This window comes from Triticum dicoccoides, chromosome 5B (assembly GCF_002162155.2).
Source record: "Triticum dicoccoides isolate Atlit2015 ecotype Zavitan chromosome 5B, WEW_v2.0, whole genome shotgun sequence".
NCBI classification, from domain to species: domain Eukaryota; kingdom Viridiplantae; phylum Streptophyta; class Magnoliopsida; order Poales; family Poaceae; genus Triticum; species Triticum dicoccoides.
This window is the reverse complement of record NC_041389.1, coordinates 169,587,214-169,606,765: the sequence shown is the minus strand read 5'-3', so window position 1 is coordinate 169,606,765 and position 19,552 is coordinate 169,587,214.

The window sequence follows — 19,552 nt, the reverse complement described above, 5'->3', positions numbered from 1 at the left end:
GAGATTTTTTATCCGTGGTTCCTATAGGTGGTGCTATTGTACATCCAAATTGATGGAGACTTCAACCCACAAAGGGTAACAGTTGCGCGAGTCCATGGAGGGCTCCACCCACGAAGGGTCCATGAAGAAGCAACCTTGTCTATCCCACCATGCCCGTCTCCCACGAAGGACTTGCCTCACTCGGGATGATCTTCACGAAGTAGGCGATCTCCTTGCCCTTACAAACTCCTTGGTTCAACTCCACAATCTTGACGGAGGCTCCCAAGTGACACCTAGCCAATCTAGGAGACACCACTCTCGAAAAGGTAATAGATGGTGTGTTCATGATGAACTCCTTGCTCTTGTGCTTCAAATGATAGTATCCCCAACACTCAACTCTCTCTCATAGGATTGGATTTGGTGGAAAGATTATTTGAGTGGAAAGCAACTTGGGGAAGGCTAGAGATCAAGATTTATGTGGTAGGAATGGAATATCTTGACCTCAACACAAGTGTTGGTGGTTCTCTCTCAGAAAATGTATGTGGGAAGTGTAGGCATGTTCTCATGGCTCTCTCCAGGAATGAAGAGTGGGTGGAGGGGTATATATAGCCTCAACACAAAATCTATCCATTACACACAATTTACCAAACTCGATGGGACCGAATCGTGAAACTCGGTCAGACCGATTTAGTTCATAATGTGACCGTTAGGCATTTCGGTGGGACCGACATGTCAACTCAGTGGGACCGATATCGTTAGGGTTAGGGCATAACGTAATCTCGGTGAGACCGATTACACAAACTTAGTGAGATCGATTTTGGTAATAGACAAACAGAGAGTTGGTCAGGCAAACTCGGTGGTATCGATTCGCTCATCTCGGTTGGACCGAAACGTTACGAAAGGGAAACAGAGAGTTTGCATTGCAATCTCGGTGGGACCGATCGCTCATCTCAGTTTGGCCGAAACGTTACAAAGTGAAAGAGAGAGATTACAATCCCATCTCAGTGAGACCGAGATCCCTATCGGTGATACTGAATAGACTAGGGTTTCTGCCAGTGGCTATGTCAACTGAACTCGGTGGCGCTGGATAGAAAGTTTTGGTGGGGCCGAGTTTGACTTTTGGTTTGGGACATATGTGGATGTGAGAAAGTAGTTGAGTGTTTTTGGAGCATATCACTAAGCACTTTGAGCAAGAAACTCATTAAGCTACACCTCACCCCCTCTTGAGAGTATTGGCTTTTCCTATGGACTCAATGTGATCTTGGAACACTAAAATGAAAAATGTAGAGTCTTGTGCTTTGAGCTTGAGCCAATCCTTTTGCCCTTAGCATTTTGAGGAGTCCATGTTTCTCATCCATGCCATACCAACCATTGAGTTTTCCTGAAATATTTATCTTGAAATAGCATTAGCTCAATGAGCTATATGTTGTTTGGAATTACCAAAACCACCCAAGGGTAGTTGCACTTTCAATCTCCCCCTTTTTGGTAATTGATGACAACTTATAGATCAAAGCTTCAACAAATGATAATAGGATTGAAAAACATTATCGATTTGAGAAGTATGTGATAAGCAAGAGCTCCCCCTAAATTTGTGCATTATTTGAAATTTCTTTTGAATGCAAATGCACAATCGATTAGGATCATGGGTCACTCTTCCATGTCACATACATCTTGGTGGAGCGCTCAAAATGATAGAAGTAAAAAGCATGTCACATACACAATCAACAAGTTCATCCAAAAAACAAGATAGATAAAAAGCAACACTCTCTCTCGAAGCCTATGATCTATACATTTTCTCCCCCTTTGGCAACAAGTTACCAAAAAGTTCAAAAAATGCATAGTGCTAAATGACTCTCAAGCTTGGTCTTCATGAGGTGGTGTAGAGATGGCTCCAAGGACGAAAGCTTCTGTTGATGTAGCTGGAGCTGGTGGAGTGGCTGCTGGAGCTGGTGGCACTGAAGCTGTGGCTGCTGGTGCAGATGTAGTAGCTCTTGTGTGTGGGACAGGCACTGCAGTAGATCTCTGAATCCCGGGCACTCTAGTGAAAGAATCTGTAGTAGACTTGCCCTTCTTCTCCTCCACTTCCTTTTGAAGTTGCTCAACTACTGACTGGATCTCAGTTACCTTGACATCAAGATCATAGAATTTCTGCTCAATGATCCTCTCCAAGCTCTCCTGGTTTTGAGTCAGGGTGGCCAAGCCCTTCTCAATCCTAAAGGTGGAGGCAATCAGATATCCAAGTTGATCTTGCTTGCTCTTCAAGAATATCTGAGATGCTTCTTCAGCTGTTGGCATCTTTGCAGCTTTCTTTGCCCTTGCCTTCTCTCTCTTCTCATGTGCTTGCACAGATGATGGATCTTCTTCATTCATGACAACAATGTTGTCCTCAAAGTCTGGCTTGAGGGGTAAGTGGTCCTTGTCCAACAAATATGTGCATGTGCCCATCTTGGAGTTGATGAGCACCTGAATCTGTGGAGCATACCCAGAAGATCTCTTCTGATCTGCAGCAGTCCTCTTGATTGTTTCCACAATCACACTCATCACCTTGAACTTTTGAGGAACATCAAATATATGCAGCAAGTTGATGGAGTGTCCTCTGATCATTCTGTGATCTCCTGACTTTGGCAACAGAGTGTGCCTCAGAATGGTGTTGATTGTTGGCAGCCCTGACAGCAGGTGCTTCACTGAGCCAAACTTTAGAGTCTCTAGGTCTGCATCAGGAATCTCCTTGTACATGCTAGCCATTGAGTTGTGATACTTCTTCTTCTTGGCATAGACATCCAAGTCATCTTCTTGAGCTTTTGGGGCATTGATCAATCTAGCCCACTCATCAACTGTAGATTGGTACCTTGTACCCTCTGACATCCACACTATTCTTCCATCTGGATAGAAATGAGCAGTTGAATAGAATTGCATGATCAACTCATCATTCCACTTGGTAAGCTTCTGGCCAACAAACTTGTCAACCTCACATGCCTTGAAGCTATCATATACACCTGGGAAGTGCTCTTCATTCTCTCTTATGTAAGTCCAGTCCACCCATCTCATGTCACACACTATGGGCTTCTTGTCAAGCAGGATTGTCTCATAGAAATCTTGTTGTTCCTTTGTGTGGAACTTGTAATCCACAATAGCTCTTCTCCTGACAGCATAGGGGTCAGCCTTTCCCCACTGTCTTAGTCCTGCATCCTTCCTGATCCTCATGTCTTCTACAACAGGATGTGCATCATTATGCTCAGGGATCTTTGGCTTTAGCTTTCTTGGCACTTGGGCTTCAGCTTCCTCTTCTGCAGCTTCATGCACTGGGGCCTTGTTCTTCTCCTCAGCAGGTATACTTCTGGTGTTCCTCTTGGATTTAGACTTTTGAGCTGGAGCAGCAGCCTTGGGAGCAGCTTTGGGCTTAGATGGAGCAGCCCCTGATATGATTGCATCTCCCATGAGTTTCTGAGCTTTGGGTGCTGGAGCAGCATCCTCTTCCTCTTCATCATCTGATCTCACTATTGTGGACTTTCCAAGAACTTTGGCTGTGGTTCTTCTTGCCCTCTTCTTTTTCTTGTCTTCACCAGCTGCTTCTTCTTTAGATTCAATGGCGAACTTCATAGTTTCACCTATGGCAACCTTCCTGGGTTTGGATGTAGACACTCTCCTCGCAGGTGCCTTCTTGTTCATGCCTGGTTTAGTTGATGCAGCAGTGCCAAATTCTTTCTTCACAACTTTCCTCTTGGAAATGGCCTCATCATCAGCTGCAATATAATCTTCATCCTCTGAATCCGAAGTTTTCTTGTTCCTTGTTCTAGTAGCTGCTTTGGGCAAGTTACTAGGTGTGCTCCTGCTGCCCTCATCATAGCTGCTTGAGGGACTAGTGCCCTCACTCAATTGAGCTTGCTCTTCAGACTTGTTCTGGCTATCACTTTGATCATACATCTCTGCAAACTCACTGACAGTAGACCCTGTGAATAGATATAAATGAGGTAGAGTAGATGAGCATCACAAAGTGCAGAGTTTTGCAAAATAGATGACTCAAAACTTAGTTTTAGTTCTCCATAGAAAGCATTTCGGAGCTATCAATTTGTAAACTCGGTGATACCGAAGCAGCTTTTGGAACCTAAACTAGTGAACTCGGTCAGACCGAGTCACAGTTTGGTGGCACCAAGTCTACTAGGGTTTCACAGAGAATCGAACTTGGTCACACCGATTTGCAATTCTTGGTTAGACCAGAAATCGCATGTGCAATGTCCTAAGCCAAATCGGTGAGACCGATTTCAACAACTCGGTTGGTCCGAGATGAGTTTGGCGGAAACCTAACCCTAAATTTTCAAATCAAATCTAATCTACAAGATGTTTTCGCTGGACATGAAGATTTCATATGTGGCAAGAATCATGGCAAAGCAATGTGCTACGAATCCGAGTTAATGAATAGCACAAAGTATCAAGTTCATACCCTAACTCGGCGGTGAACTTGCTACGGCCGCAATGGCAGGGCAGATTGCCGTTGATGGCGGCGGAGACCAGTGGCGGGAGGTCACTGGCGGCAAGAAGACGATCCGGAGATTCGAAGAGGCAGAGCAGGTTACGCACGGGTGAAGGGTTTCAGAAAACTTTCCAAAATTTGACCCGTCAGTATTTATAACCTGACCCTGTCAGTGTGACCGAGTGGAACAACTCAGTCGCACCGAGATGCAAAACTGCGAGCATTTAATGCAACTCAGTGTGACCGAAAGGTTCTAATCGGTTGCACCGAGATTGAAAGCCTAGATCAACTTAGTGATCTCGGTATGAACGAAAAGGGTGAATCGGTTAAACCGAAATGCACAAAGGTGTTTTGGAAGTTTCAGTCTATGACGAATCGGGGACTCTGACTGCTCCTCACACAGAGTGGTTCGATTCTGACTTGATCAAACTTTGTGAAGTAGCATGAATAGAGTTTGAGACAAGAAAAGCATAGATTGCTTGAGAAGGTTCTTAGGCCTTCTTGTCCATCCACTTGGCAAAAGGAAAGAAACATGTCGGCGTTCTGGGAACGGGGGTCCCCAGACTTGCCTGCCTGCGGCCTGTGGTGTGGCTCAATTGGTGGCCCAGTATGACCCATCTTGGTCGATGCAAGCTCAAGACCCTCGCAAGGGGCCAAGCCTCGCGGGGCGGACGACGCAAGGCTTCCTCGGGAGCGGCCTCACCAGGCAGGCTCACGAGGAGGTGGAGAGATCAAGGCAGGGGTACCTCGCAAGGTGCTTGTGACGCAAGCCATGGCGATCGAGATCAGGCGGGCGCCGGCCTGCGTAGTGTCCTTGTTTCCTCTTTTGTGCAAAGGGGGCAAGCACAGGCGCGGAGTACCGAGGCATCAAGCAAAGGTTACCATTTCGGTGCAACGAGACCAAGACCAGCAGAGCGGCAGGACAGAGGTCACCGTGCAGCCCAAGATGGCGTCATCGCTAGTGCCTTTGGCAGCCGAAGACCAACTTTAGTCAGGATAACTTGTACTAGATGTTCCCCTTCAAAATGGCCGTTGTTGGCGCCCTTCCTGCTCAATATTTGGGAAGAGGACCAGGGCCGCTATATATAGGGATAGACACCACAGTAGAGGGTATCGAGTTCTCATGAGATCCAGAGGAGATCGAACTCACCCAAGTAGTTCATCGCACCAGCCCAAGAACATCTCTCGCGAGGCTGTTCTTCCCCTTGTACTGTTCATCATCAGCCCCTGAGGCAATCCACCACACCACACACTGGAGTAAGGTATTACACCGCAACGGTGGCCCGAACCAGTATAAATCTTGTGTACCTTGGGTTGTTCATCGTTTAGCTTAGATCCTCAGCGAGGCGTTGGGACGTGGATCGGTAGGGGAAAGATCTTCGCGCACACCCCAGAGTTCGAACCTTAAGGGTTTTGCCGGAACCCGATATCTGACATTTGGCTCGCCAGGTAGGGGTGCGCCGGAATCTTTCTTCCGCTATCCCACGTTTGATCGTTTGTCGCATCCATGACCGACGCTCGCCGAGCTCGCGCTGAGCGTCAAGCTGCTCTTGCCGCCCACGTCGCCTAGACGGCTCTCGTTGGTGGGCCTCCTCATCGTTCCCGTACCTGCCGCCCACGCCACCATCGGCCTGGCAGGGAACGAGCAGCAGGTGTCGTTGCTGCATCCCTCGGTGCGGCGGGAAGGCCGCACCGCCACCCTGTCACTGACTCTAGCTGGTTCGTCGTCGCACGCCCGTCGCGCTCCCACGGATGCGCATGCCATGTTGCTCCTGGCACGTGAGCTCCTGCACTACCGTCATGTCGATGACCTCTACGAGGAGTGGCTCGCTCGCATCACCGAGCTCGTCATAGCTACAGGGGGCTCCCCTGTGCCGTCCCTCTTGCTGCCTCACCCTCCATCCTGCATGGGTGATGCAGCTCAGGAGGTGCCTCCGCCACCTCCTACCCAAGAAGGCGCCCTGGCTCCAAGGCGCACGGCCCCTGGACGAGACCCACCGCGTCCAGCGCCCGCGCGACAAGAAAGGAGCTGCCAAGAAATCCCTCGTCCCCAAGAAGGAGCTCGCGTGCTCCCTGCACTGGCGCGTCATGACCGCATCCCTGCGCCAGCACGTCAAGAACCCGTGTTTCCACTGGCGGCGGCGCGCGGGAATCCCCAGGAGCAAGCCCTGCGTAAGCAAAGGGCTCCGATGGCCACCGTAGGCTGCCGCACCTTCACCATCGAGCTACGCAGTGTCACCTGGCCGGGAAAGTTCAAGCCGGACCTGCCTCCTCACTACGACGGCACTGCCGACCCCGTGGAGTTCCTGCAGCTCTATGAGCTAGGCATCCAAGCGGCCAACGGAGATGAAAAGGTCATGGCGAATTGGTTTCCCATGGCGCTCAAAGATGGTGCCCGCACCTGGCTCCTGAACTGCCTCCCGGCACGATCTCCTCTAGGGACGAGATGCGCACCCGCTTCATCGCCAACTTCCAGGGCACTCGCGGCCATCTTCTGGTCGTGGGTGACATGCGCCGCATAAGCAGCAACCCAGAGAGACACTGCAGAAGTACATCCAGCGCTTCAACGGCGCTCGCCTCAAGATTCCCAAGGTAACTGAGGAGGACATCATCTCAGCGTTCTCTGACGGCGTCCGAGACGTCAAGATGAAGGAGGAGCTGGCTATCCACGAGGATCTGTGCACATCTCTGGAGCTCTTCAACCTGGCAACCAAGTGCGCAAGGGTTGAGGAGGTACGCCTCTCCCTTCTTGATCTCCCACCGCTGATCCAGAAGAGAACAAAGCCAAGGCCAAGGACGTGAAGCGCAAAGGAGCAGCAGATCCAGATACGAAGCGTGGCAGGGACTAGCCGGAGTCGTCCAAGGGCAGCCGGTACTGCGTGTACCAGGACCTCCACACCCACAACACCAACGAATGCCAAGAGTTCAGGGCCGCGCGAGAAGGACGTGTCGGTCGTAGCCCCGAGCGCAATGATCGGGGCTATGGACGAGGCGGGGGAAGAGGTGGAGGACGATGGGACGACCGTGGCCCTCGCCAAGGGTGGCGTGACCGTCCTCGCGAGGACTGCTGGCAGCACCAGCCTCACGAGGGGGCTTGGAGGGATCAGCCTCGTGAGGATCGCCCGCAAGGCAACGCAGGCTTTCCTACTCTGCCACCATCACCAAGAAGGAATGACGACCATCATCAGGATGAGGGGGCTGGGGGCTTCCAGGAGCCGCATGCTATCTCTTACATCTTGGGCGGTGCCCAGGCCCCAGCCTCTCAGCGCATCTTCTAGCAGTTTGCTCGTGAGGTGAATGCAGTCCTCCCCAAGCTTGAGGCCACGCGCCCTCTCAGGTGGTCCACGTGTGCCATCACGTTCAGCTCAACGGATCAGCTCAAGTGTGCAGCAACAGTCGGTGTCCTCCCGATGCTCTGTTCCCCAGTCATCAGCAATGTGCAAGTTACCAGGACCCTCATTGATGGTGGCGCAGGACTCAATGTTCTGTCCGTCGAGACGTTCAACAATCTCCAAGTACATTATGACCAGCTTCAGCCGACCAAGCCTTACTCAAGAGTCACTGATGGTTCCACCACTCCGATAGGGTAGGTCTGCCTCCCTGTCACCTTTGGACACCGCAAGAACTACCATACCAAGCTCATCAACTTCAACATTGCCCACATTCGCCTGCTGTATAATGCCATCCTCGGGTATCCAGCCCTGGTCAAGTTCATGGTAGTGACTCACCATGGTTACAATGTCCTCAAGATGCCGGGAAGCGGCGGAGTCATCACAGTCCCCTGTGAAGAGATGGATGCGGTGTGCTCTCTCGAGCATGCCTTCCAAGCCGCATCGATCGAGGACCCAGATAGCAAGAGTGGGAACCTTCCCGAGGAAGCTCCCAAGAAGAAGAAGACATCACCCAGCTCAAGACCTCAGGAGGCCGGCACCTCCGGTGACACCACGCCAGGATCCGCGCCCGTCCAAGGGGCACCTCCCTCCGACATATAGGAAGGCGCGACCGGCGCCCTCCTCGGGCAAGGCTCGGGGGCTCTCTCCCGGAGGGCCACTGACTATGCCAAGATCACGAGGGAGGCGCTCGGGAACCACTTGGAGGTGTGCTTCGCGGCACGTTTCCCTCAGGAAGGCATGAGGCAAGAAGGACCCAACCATCATGAGTTCATCACCAAGGTCACTCAGGAGCTGCAGGAATCAAGAGTCATGCACAGTCATCGCCGCCTGCCCGGCGTAGCTCCCGATCCAGGCAAGGATGGCGGGCTGCACGTCTGCATCGACTACCCAGGGCTCAATCGAGTCGCGCCTCAGGAGCGCTTCTAGCCTTCGCGTGTGGGACGCTCCGAGGGTCCACCTCAGCTATGTTAGCATGCCTTTCGGCATGCCGAATGTGGCTGCTGCTCACTAGCGCCTGATGAGGAGCATTCTGGAGGCTCAGGTGGCCAGGCACCGCGCGCTCCTGGAAGGGATGGAGATGGACCTTGCCAAGCCGCCGGACCTCCAGAGCCTCCCGAGGCTCAGGGCTTCGAAGGCTCGTGAGGATTGGCTTCTTCACCACACGTCGACAGCTACTCCAATGCTCGCTCTGCAACAATATCAGGTGACATCTTTCGAGTTTCATTTCAGCTGGGAGCGCCCTCAGGGTTGCATCATTCCCAGGTCGCGTGGGTCTGACCCCGCGGCATGTATCCGTCTTTCTTATGGCTTTAGCTTACCTTGTTGGGGGCGCCCCTCGGGCTGCATCATCCCCAAGCCGCTAGGGCCTGACCCAGTGGCATGTGTCTTTCCTGCATCTATCGAAGTTGGTTTGCTTTTTCGTGCTTAACCTGCCTTAATCGCCTGCTCGATTGACACCTACCTTTGGAGCCGCTCGCTCTGGCATGGCGCTTGTGCATGGGTCCGTCCCTACAATGTCGACAAATCTGAGTGATCGCGCTCTGGCCGTGGTAGCCCCGCAAGGCGCTACCTCACCAGGCCCTCAGTGCCCTCATCACTCCCTCAGAGCAACCAATGGCTGGCCGGCAATCATAATGGCAGTCCCTATTTTCCTCGTGTTGGTTTACAGGGTCCCTCTAAGGAATAACATGGGGGGAGGCCTTTGCGAGCTCTCTCTCTCTCACCCGTGTGAACTGCTTGCTCGTTAAAAGGGGGGCACCTGAGCATCGTGACTCAGGGGCTCTTACTGGCTCTCCAGCCCTCACCCCCTGGCCTTGTCCACAGCATCGTGACATGGCATACCAGCGGCGGCTGAGCTCGCTCGAGGGCTGGGACGTAAGGACGTAGAGCATGAAGGAAAGTGCAGGGAAGAGAGGAGAAGCTCACAAGGGCCTGACCCAGCAACATCCCAGCTGCCGTCACGCAGGTCCGGCACCTAGCTAAGGAACGGCTCCAAGCTCCCGAGATAAGTCATGCTCCTGGAACGTCTAATCAACGCAGCGCCAAACCCTCACTTAATGCAGCTCTGTGACGACAACGTTGCCTCCCTTTCTCGCCCAGCGGCGGCTGCTTGAGCACTAAAGGGGACCTCTTGAGCATCGCGCCTCAGGGGATCTTACTGGACCTCGTGCCGCTCACCTCCTTTCCTTGACCACGGCATCGCGACCTGGCATACCAGCGACGGCTGAAACCTGCCTGGGGACCGGGACCTGTCAGCGTAGAGCACCAAGCCCTCGTGAGGTTAGAAAGGGGGAACCAAGCTGAGACAGGACAAACATCTTGCACCACTCCATAATAAAGATGATATTAACAAAAGGCATTGTAGACGCTTCACATGCCCCCACGTGGTATTTTGTTGATTCCTCGCAGGGAGAAAAAGGTGCGAATCCTAAGGAGCCCTAACTACAGGTGCCTCTGCTGCCGACGCCATCATCAACAGTAGGCCACGAGGGGCCGGCGCCAACCCCATCCAGATCAGCCGTGCCGGCGGCCTGATGCAGCGACTCTGCTTCGGGCGCGACACATGCTCGGGGGCTTGTAGCTGTCGTCGCTCGTCTCCGGAGTCACGAGAAGCTCGTGAGAGTCGCTGGACCCTCCGGCATCTCCACTGCTGCCAGAGGAGCTGCTGGGGAAGCGGGTGCCGGGCCTAGCCCTCACCACTTCGATGCCCTGGCCGCCTTCCCTGGGGCAGCACTCTAGCCGACGTCCTTCCGAATTGAAGACCTTGAAGAGCATCAAGGAGGCGCCATCGTATTCAAAATGAATCACGAAGGCACCCCCTGTTCGGTAGACCCGGGCGATCTCGACCCAGCCTCGGGTCATGTAGACCTTGCCCGGAGCGACAACCTTGACCACCGCTCCGGTCGCGAGGGTGCTGCAGTCGGCGTGCTGCAGCCAGAGCTCAAGAGGCCCCCTCGGTGGCATCTCGAAGGAAAAAGAAGGAGGAAAGCGAATCCAGGAGCTTGGAGGCATAGCGGCGTGAAGCACCAACTCGTGAGAGGAGTCAGTGGCATGGACTCCAGGGGCCACGACGCGCACCGCCATGATTCATCGGTGTCGCCGGTGGCGCGCTCGGCGTCTTCTTCCCTAGGGCCCTCAGCCCGAGCGTACATGGGCAGCGGGAACCCAGGTGGTGGCCGCTCGTACCAAGGCCTCGCCATCTCCTGCCGAGCGACCTCGTCATGGCGGCCGGGGACCGGCCGTTTCTTCGGCTGAAGCGGGTCGGGCCCCTCTCGGGGGGACTTTCCCTTCTCCTCGGCTGAGAACTGGTGGATCGGCGCCATTGGCGTCAAGATGGAGGAGGAGCGAAGCAATAAGAGATGGAGTGCGAGGGCTCACGGCACTCCGTACTTATAGTCGGGAGGAGGCCAACCGTCGGCCTCCATGATCGCAGGTAATCATGGATCATTTTTGCATGCAGGGACTTGTCAAGTCGGGCAGTTGCCGAGGCAGCATGGGGAAGTGGAGACGCCCATGTCCAATCAACCGCCACGCGGCGCCCAAGGTCGTAGGCTATTGGGGCCCGTGGCGCTCCGCACTTGCCCTTTTGCTTCTCTGCTAAGCCAAGTCTGAGCGCGCCTTGGGCCCGGGGGATACTGTCAGCGTTCTGGGAACAGGGGTCCCTAGACTTGCCTGCCTGCCAGACTTGCCCGCGGCTCTGATCAGGTGGCACCGGACATCCGGAGGTGGTCGATCGTCCGATCATCAGTCGTTCTGAGGTCTTTGGATTTCTGTTAGTTTCCGTTCTGTGAAGTGGCACCGAATATCTAGAGTGGAGCGGTCGTCCTGGCGTTGGGAGGTGTCGGATGTCTAGTCCATGTCGGTTGTCCTGCCGCTGTAGCGTTCGTTGGCTAGGACTTGGGTTGGCTGGCTGGTGCTTCAGGCGTCGGACGCCCGACATGGCCCGGTCGTCCGGTGGTTGTAGTTTTCCTAGCAGCTCTTTCTCTTGTTCCTTGTACTTGGTATCCTCGCCATCTTGTTCGTAGGATGTATAATTTCCATGGCTTGCCTCTAAGTACCTGATCACACATAGGTTTCCGCTTGAGGTAGTAGCCATGTCTCATATGAAGAATGTGTAAGTTCGGAGAGGAACGAGTTCACCTTAGTTTCAATAGCCCTCGCTCGAGCTCTAGTCATTGGTCCATGTGGTGTCGTGGGAGACGTAGGTAAGTCCATGGGGATGACCGTAGGATGCTCTGCATCACGGATATTCTTTGCCTGCCACTTTCTGCTCCACGACAATTGCCACACTGATAGCTTTATTATTAGCCGCCACGTACCGGAGCAGAGGCTCTTTATCTATCAGGGTAGCCAAGATGCATGGCTCAGCCAACTACTTCTTAAGCGCCTCAAAAGCCTCATTAGCAACATCACTCCAGACGCAAGGATCAGTCTTTTTCATCATCTGGTATAGGGGAATCGCTTTCTCACCAAGTAGCTTATAAACCGGCTCAGGGCTGCAATACGACTTGCCACGCATTGAACATCACTGATACATGTCGGCTTAGACAGAGAGGTGATAGCCTCGATCTTCTCCAGGCTAGCTCTGATGCCCCTTTCCGAAACAATAAAACCTAGCAACTTTCCTGTAGGCACACCAAAAACGCGCTTGGCCGGGTTAAGCATCATCTTGTAAACTTGGAGGTTATCAAATGTTTCTTTTGAATCATCAAGCAAGGTCACCTTCTGCCTTGATTTAACTACAATGTCATCAATGTAAGCATGAACATTGCGTCCAATCTTCCCATGAAAGCATTTCTGAACACACCGCTGGTAAGTCGCTTGAGCACTCTTAAGCCCAAAAGGCATAGACACATAGCAGAAAACTCCAAAGTGTGTGATGAAGGATGTCTTCTCCTAATCCTCCACTGCCATCTTGATCTGATGATAACCAAAATAAGCATCCAGGAAACACAAACTCTCACAACCCGCCGTGGCATCAATGATTTGGTCAATACGGGGAAGAGAAAATGGATCAGTTGGACAAGCCTTGTTAAGATTGGGGAGGAACTATCAGACAGGTTTCATCTTAGGGTCCACATTAAGGTGGTTCTCAGCGAATTCTCTCAGTACACCTGACATGTCAGAAGCTTTCCATACAAAGATGCCCCGACTCTAACGGATGAACTCGATGAGCGCGCCTTCCTATTTGGGATCCATCCCAGTCCCAATGGTGAATTGCTGAAAAGAATCACCAGGGATAAATTCCACTTGTTGTGTGTCCTTTGTCGACTTAAATTTGAGCAAAGGGTCCTTCTAAGTAGTAGGCTTCTTCGGAGGGGTCATATCAGCCGGATCCACATTATCCTTTTAAAACTTGAGCTCATCAGTAGCACAAGCTGCCTCTGTATAAGCAGCATCCCCTTCTTCACATTCCATGGCTATCTTCCGATTTTCGTGAACTGTGATTGTCCCTTGTGGCCCGGGCATCTTAAGTTGCAAATATATGTAGCAAGGGCTAGCCATGAATTTAGCATAAGCTGGCCGTCTAAACAACGCATCATATCGAATTTTGATCTTAACCACCTCAAACCACAGTGTCTCAGCTCTGTAGTTATATTTATCATGAAAATCCACCTCCAAAGCAATCTTTCTAACAGGGTAAGCCGACTTTACAGGTACCACCCCATCAAATACTGTAGAGGATGACTTAAGATCCTTCTCTGTCAGATTCATTCATCGAAGAGTGTCATAGTACAATATGTTGATGCTGCTTCCACCATCCATAAGCACCTTTGTGAACTTGTAACCCCACACTTGAGGGGCTACCACCAGGGCCAAATGACCCGGTTCATCAACCCGGGGCGGGTGATCCGCCCGGCTCCAAGTGATTGTGTGCTCATACCACCTCAAATATTGGGGGACCGCCGGCTCAACTGTGTTAACTGCCCACTTCTGGACTTTCCGGTCACGCTTGTAAGTGGTTGTAGTGAAAACATGATATTGGCCACTGTTAAAATGCTTGGGATTACTCTGATACCAAGATTGGTTATTCTGCTATTGATTACCTTGACCAGACTACTGAGTATGACCACCATGATTCCCTTGGTTCTGAGAACTAGAATTTGAGCCACCACCACCAAAGCCGGCTCCCTGGAAACCTCCTGAGCCTGACCCGCTGGGCGGCCCATTGCCATTGCCATGATATTGAAATGGCTAATTCCTGTACTCCTGCATGATATAACAATCCTTCCAAGCATGAGAAGATGACTTGTTAGGATAATTGTGCTTTGGACACAGTGTGTTAAGGGCTTCTTCATATTTCTTGGGCTTCCCTCTGTTACACGGCTGCTTGCCATTGCGGCGCTGGTTTTTATACCCTGTATTAGTGTTAGCCACCAAATGTGACCCGCCATTGGGGTGTATGCGCTTACCACCATTACCATGGTTATTATTATTACCATTATGCACCTGGGAATGCTATTGCTGACCCTTGCCGCCGCCATTTTTCTTGCCCTTTCTAGATTTATCATCATCAGAACCAGGATCCTTCATACCATCAGAATCAGCATATTTGGTAAGTATGTCCATGATTTTGCCCATATCCGTGCACTTGCGCTTAAGCCGCCCAAGCTTTTCCACAAGAGGCTGAAAATGACAGTTTTTCTCCAAGAGCAACACAGCTTGAGCTGCCTGGATGCTATCTGAAGAGTGGATGATAGCCACAACCCGGCGAGCCCAATAATGGGTCGACTCATCCTCACATTGCACACAATGCCGCAAATCAACAATTGTATAGTCTGCTTGGAAGTTCCTTGAAAATTCTTGATGAAGTGTGCCTTTAACTCCGTACAGGTGTCAATAGAATTGGGGGTAGGTTCTTCAACCATGTGCGAGCCGGCCCCTCGAGCATCATAGTGAAATACTTGGCACATACCGCCTCACTCATGTCCAACATCTCCATGGCCAGCTCGTAGCTTTCAATCGAAGCCTCCGGAGGGAGATCCGCCGTGTAGTTGGGCACTTTGCGAGGACCCTTAAAATCTTTAGGCATGCACTTGTTACGTAATGCCGGAACTAGAAATGGCACTCCAGTGGTTCTCGCACTCCACCCGGCTCCTACCGAAGTAGAAGGAACCACTGGGGGCGGCTAATAAGCCCCCTGGTTTGTGGCCTCTGCCTCAAGATGGGCCCTTGCACCGTCCATAATTGCTTGAGCCTCAGTCCTCAGTTTAAGGGGTGGGTTATCCTAGGGCGGGTTACGGCGTCGTTCGTTGCTTGAAACAGTCAGCGACTCCGCATGCCGGCTATAGCTACGACTCGGCAGTGGTGTAGAGAGTACACGGTGCCGACTATAAGAGTAATTAGCCTGCTGAGCAATCGCTGTCTGCAACAGTTCAATGGCGTTCCGAGTTTCAACCGCTACTGGTGAATCGCCGGCATTGGGAGTCGTGGTGAGCTGGGTTGCCGCTGCCATCATGTTATCTGATACGTGTCCAATGTATCTACAATTTTTTATTGTTCCATGCTATTATATTGTCTATTTTGGATGTTTTATATGCTTTAATATGCTATTTTATATTATTTTTGGGACTAACTTATTAACCTAGAGCTAGTGCCAGTTTCTGTTTTCCCTTGTTTTTATGTTTTATAGGAAAGGAATATCAAACAGAGTCCAAGCGGAGTCCAAACGGAATAAACCTTTCGCGATGATTTTTCTTGGACCAGAAGACACCCAGGAGAATTGGAGATGGGTCCGGAAGAGTCCCGAGGGCTCCACAAGCCCTCAAGACGCGCCTAGGGGGGGTGCCCCTAGCATGTGGGCCCCACGGGACTCCTCCAACCCTAATTATTTCGTTATAAATACCCAAATATTCCTAAACGACCAGAAGCGTCCACCGAAATACTTTTCCTCCACTGTAACCTTCTGTTCCCATGAGATCCCATCTTGGGGCCCTTTCCAGCACCCCACCGGAGGGGGATTCAATCACAAAGGGCATCTACATCAACTCTATTGCCCTTCTGATGAATTGTGAGTAGTTTACCACAGACCTACGGGTCCATAGCTAGTAGCTAGATGACTTTTCTCTCTCTTTGATCTTCAATACAATGTTATCCTCGATGTTCTTGGAGTTCTATCTGATGTAATATTCTTTTGCGGTGTGTTTGTCGAGATCCGATGAATTGTGGATTTATGATCAGATTATCTATGAATATTATTTGAGTAATTCCTGAATTCTTATATGCATGATTTGATATCTTTGTATTTCTCTTCGAATTATCGGTTTGGTTTGGCCAACTAGATTGGTTCTTCTTGCAATGGGAGCGGTGCTTAGTTTTGGGTTCAATCTTGCGTTGTCCTCACGTAGTGACAAAGTAGGGGTAGCGAGGCACGTATTGTATTGTTGCCATCAAGGGTAAAAAGATGGGGTTTTCATTATATTGCTTGAGTTTAACCCTCTACATCAAGTCATCTATCTTAAGGCGTTACTCTGTGATTATGAACTTAATACTCTAGATGCATGCTGGATAGTAGTCGATGTGTGGATTAATAGTAGTAGATGCAGGCAGGAGTCGGTCTACTTGACACAGACGTGATGCCTATATTCATAATCATTGCCTTAGATATCGTCATAACTTTGCGCTTTTCTATCAATTGCTCGACAGTAATTTGTTCACCCATTGTATTATTTTCTTTCAAGAGAGAAGCCTCTAGTGAAACTTATGGCCCCGGGTCTATTTTCCATCATATACTTTCAGAACTACAAACCAAAAAAACCAAAAATGCCTTGCTGAAATTTATTTACTTTTACTTTGTTTTACGTTTCAGTAATCTTTTATATCCATCTCTATGAGATCTCATCCTTGCAAGTGACAGTGAAGGGATTGACAACCCCTTTATCGCGTTGGGTGCAAGTGTGTGATTGTTTGTGCAGGTGTATAGATTGGAGACTTGCGTGTACCTCCGACTGGATTGATACCTTGGTTCTCAAAACTGAGGGAAATACTTATGTCTACTTCATTGCATCACCCTTTCCTCTCCAAGTAAAAAGCCAACGCAAGCTCAAGAATTAGCAGGAAGAATTTCTGGCACCGTTGTCGGGGAGGTTCTACATCAAGCCCACCAAGTACCCATCATAAACTCTCATATCTTGCATTACATTATTTGCCATTTGCCTGTCGTTTTCCTCTCCCCACTTCTAAAACGTTTCCAGAAAAGCACAAAAATGTTTGCCTTTTTATTCGCCTTCTTTCCATTTGCCTTCTCGTTTGTATTTATTTATTACTTGGCTTGTCTGCCTATTTGGTATAATTGTGTGTTTATTGAAAATCAGAAACAAAAAGGTTTATGGATCACTTCAAGTTTTTTACTTGGATCATCTTCGATCCATATGTGCTCGTGCTGAAACCCCAACTAGTTTAGTTGAGAGGAAATCTTTAGATGAGCATGCTCATTTTGTGCATAACCATTTGTCTGAAAAAGGTAGACTCTTATGGAATCAAATAAATTTTTTTCTATGTTATGCTTGGAATCTTTGTGAACTTTGTGATTTTACTTGTTGCTCTAAGAACCCTAAAAACACCTCCCCTACCTATGTGATTTTAATGATACTAAAATATTATCTTCTTACGAAAAGGGTGTTTATAACTACTATGATATCGGACAAACTGAAGAATTTGTTGCTCTTATGGGTGCTTATGAAATTGCTTCTGTGATTGAAAAGTATGATATTACTCTCAACAAATCCAAATTTTTTGACATACTTAAATATTTCTATGAATACTTTGCTCATAATGCCTATGTTAAGGAGTTTATTGAGAGAATGACCATTGCTTTGTAAGAAAATAATGATATGCATGAATCTACAGATAATTATGATTCTGTTGATTTCATTGAAATATCGCTTGATGAAGATGATGCTTGCTATTCTTATGGTCATGATGCCAATATTTATGGAGATGAATTTGCTATAGTTCCTTATGTTAAACATGAGATTATTGCTATTGCACCCATACTTGATAGTTCCTTGAATAAAAAGCATGATTGCAATTATGTTACTATAAGTTCTATTAATGGAAATTGTGATAATGATATGCAAAACCCTAAGCTTGGGGATGCTAATTTTGCTCTGACCACCACTTATTGTAATGATCATGATTGGGGTGATGCATCTTATGATCTTGAAAATTTGTTTAAGCCTCATGATATTGATAATAATGTTTACAATAATATTGAAAGTGGGTTTGGAAGAGTGTCAACTTTAGGAAATAATAATCCCACTACTTTGGAGTTTGATCAATCTTATGAATTTTTTGATAAAAGTGGGCTTGGAGAGCTCATGACTTTATTTGATGATAATCCCACTATTTTGGAAGAGTGTCAACTTTGCATGCATGTGGATCATGTAGAGAATATGTTATGTGATAGCTATATTGTTGAATTTGAATATGATCCCACATGTAATTATTATGAGAGAGGGAAATATGGTTGCAGATTTTTTCATGTTACTAAATTACCTCTCGTTATCTAGAAATTGCTATTGTTTCTTTCTTCTTCCTTGCATATGCTGGTTTTTGCTTGCCTTGATAATTTGTTTGCCTATAATATGCCTATGCATAGGAAGTATGTTGGACTTAGATGTGTTTCACATGCTATATGATGCTCTCTTTATGCTTCAATTCTTGTCTTTCATGTGAGCATCATTAAAATTATCAATGCCTAGCTAAAAGGCTTTAAAGGAAAGCGCTTGTTGGGAGACAACCCAATATTTTTCTTTTTTGTTTTTATGAAATTACACATTATTACCTTTGTAATAATTTTGTTTGGGTGTTTGAATTAGTGTTTGAGCCAAGTAAGACCTTCGGGATACTTTGGTATATCGTTGATTTGATCTTGCTGAAAAACAGAATTTGTTTTCTATGTGTTGCTTGCTTATTTTAATGAATCTATGGGTAGTGTTGGGGTGTATGAACCATGGAGAAGTTGGAATACAGTAGATATTACACCAATATAAATAAATTATGAGTTCACAACAGTACAAAAAAGTGGTGATTTGTTTTCTTATACTAACGGATCTCATTAGTCTTTTGTTGAGTTTTGTGTTGTCAAGTTTTCAAGTTTTAGGTAAAGATTTGATGGACAACGGAATAAGGAGTGGCAAGAGCCTAAGCTTGGTGATGCCTAAGGCACCCCAAGGTAATATTCAAGGACAACCAAGCACCTAAGCTTGGGTATGCCCCTGATGGCATCCCCTCTTTCGTCTTCGTCTATCGGTAAATTTACTTGAGGCTATATTTTTATTCACCACATGATATTTGTTTTCCTTGGAGCTTTTTGTATGATATTAGTATTTGCTTTTTAGTTTTTGACAAGCATCCTTGCTATACACACCTCTTGAGAGGGACACGCATGAATCGTGAATTCGTTAGAATACTCTATGTGCTTCACTTATATTTTTTTGAGTTAGGCAATTTGCTCTAGTGCTTCACTTATATATTTTTAGAGCACGGTGGTGGCTTTATTTAAAAGAAATTATTGAAATATCATGCTTCACTTATATTATTTTGAGAGTCTCTAAACAACATAGTAATTTTCTTAGGTTATGATTTAGTCCTAATATGATGGGCATCCAAGAAGGATATAATAAAAAATTTCATATAAAGAGCATTGAATACTATGAGAAGTTTGATTCCTTATGATTGTTTTGAGATATAAATATGGTGATATTAG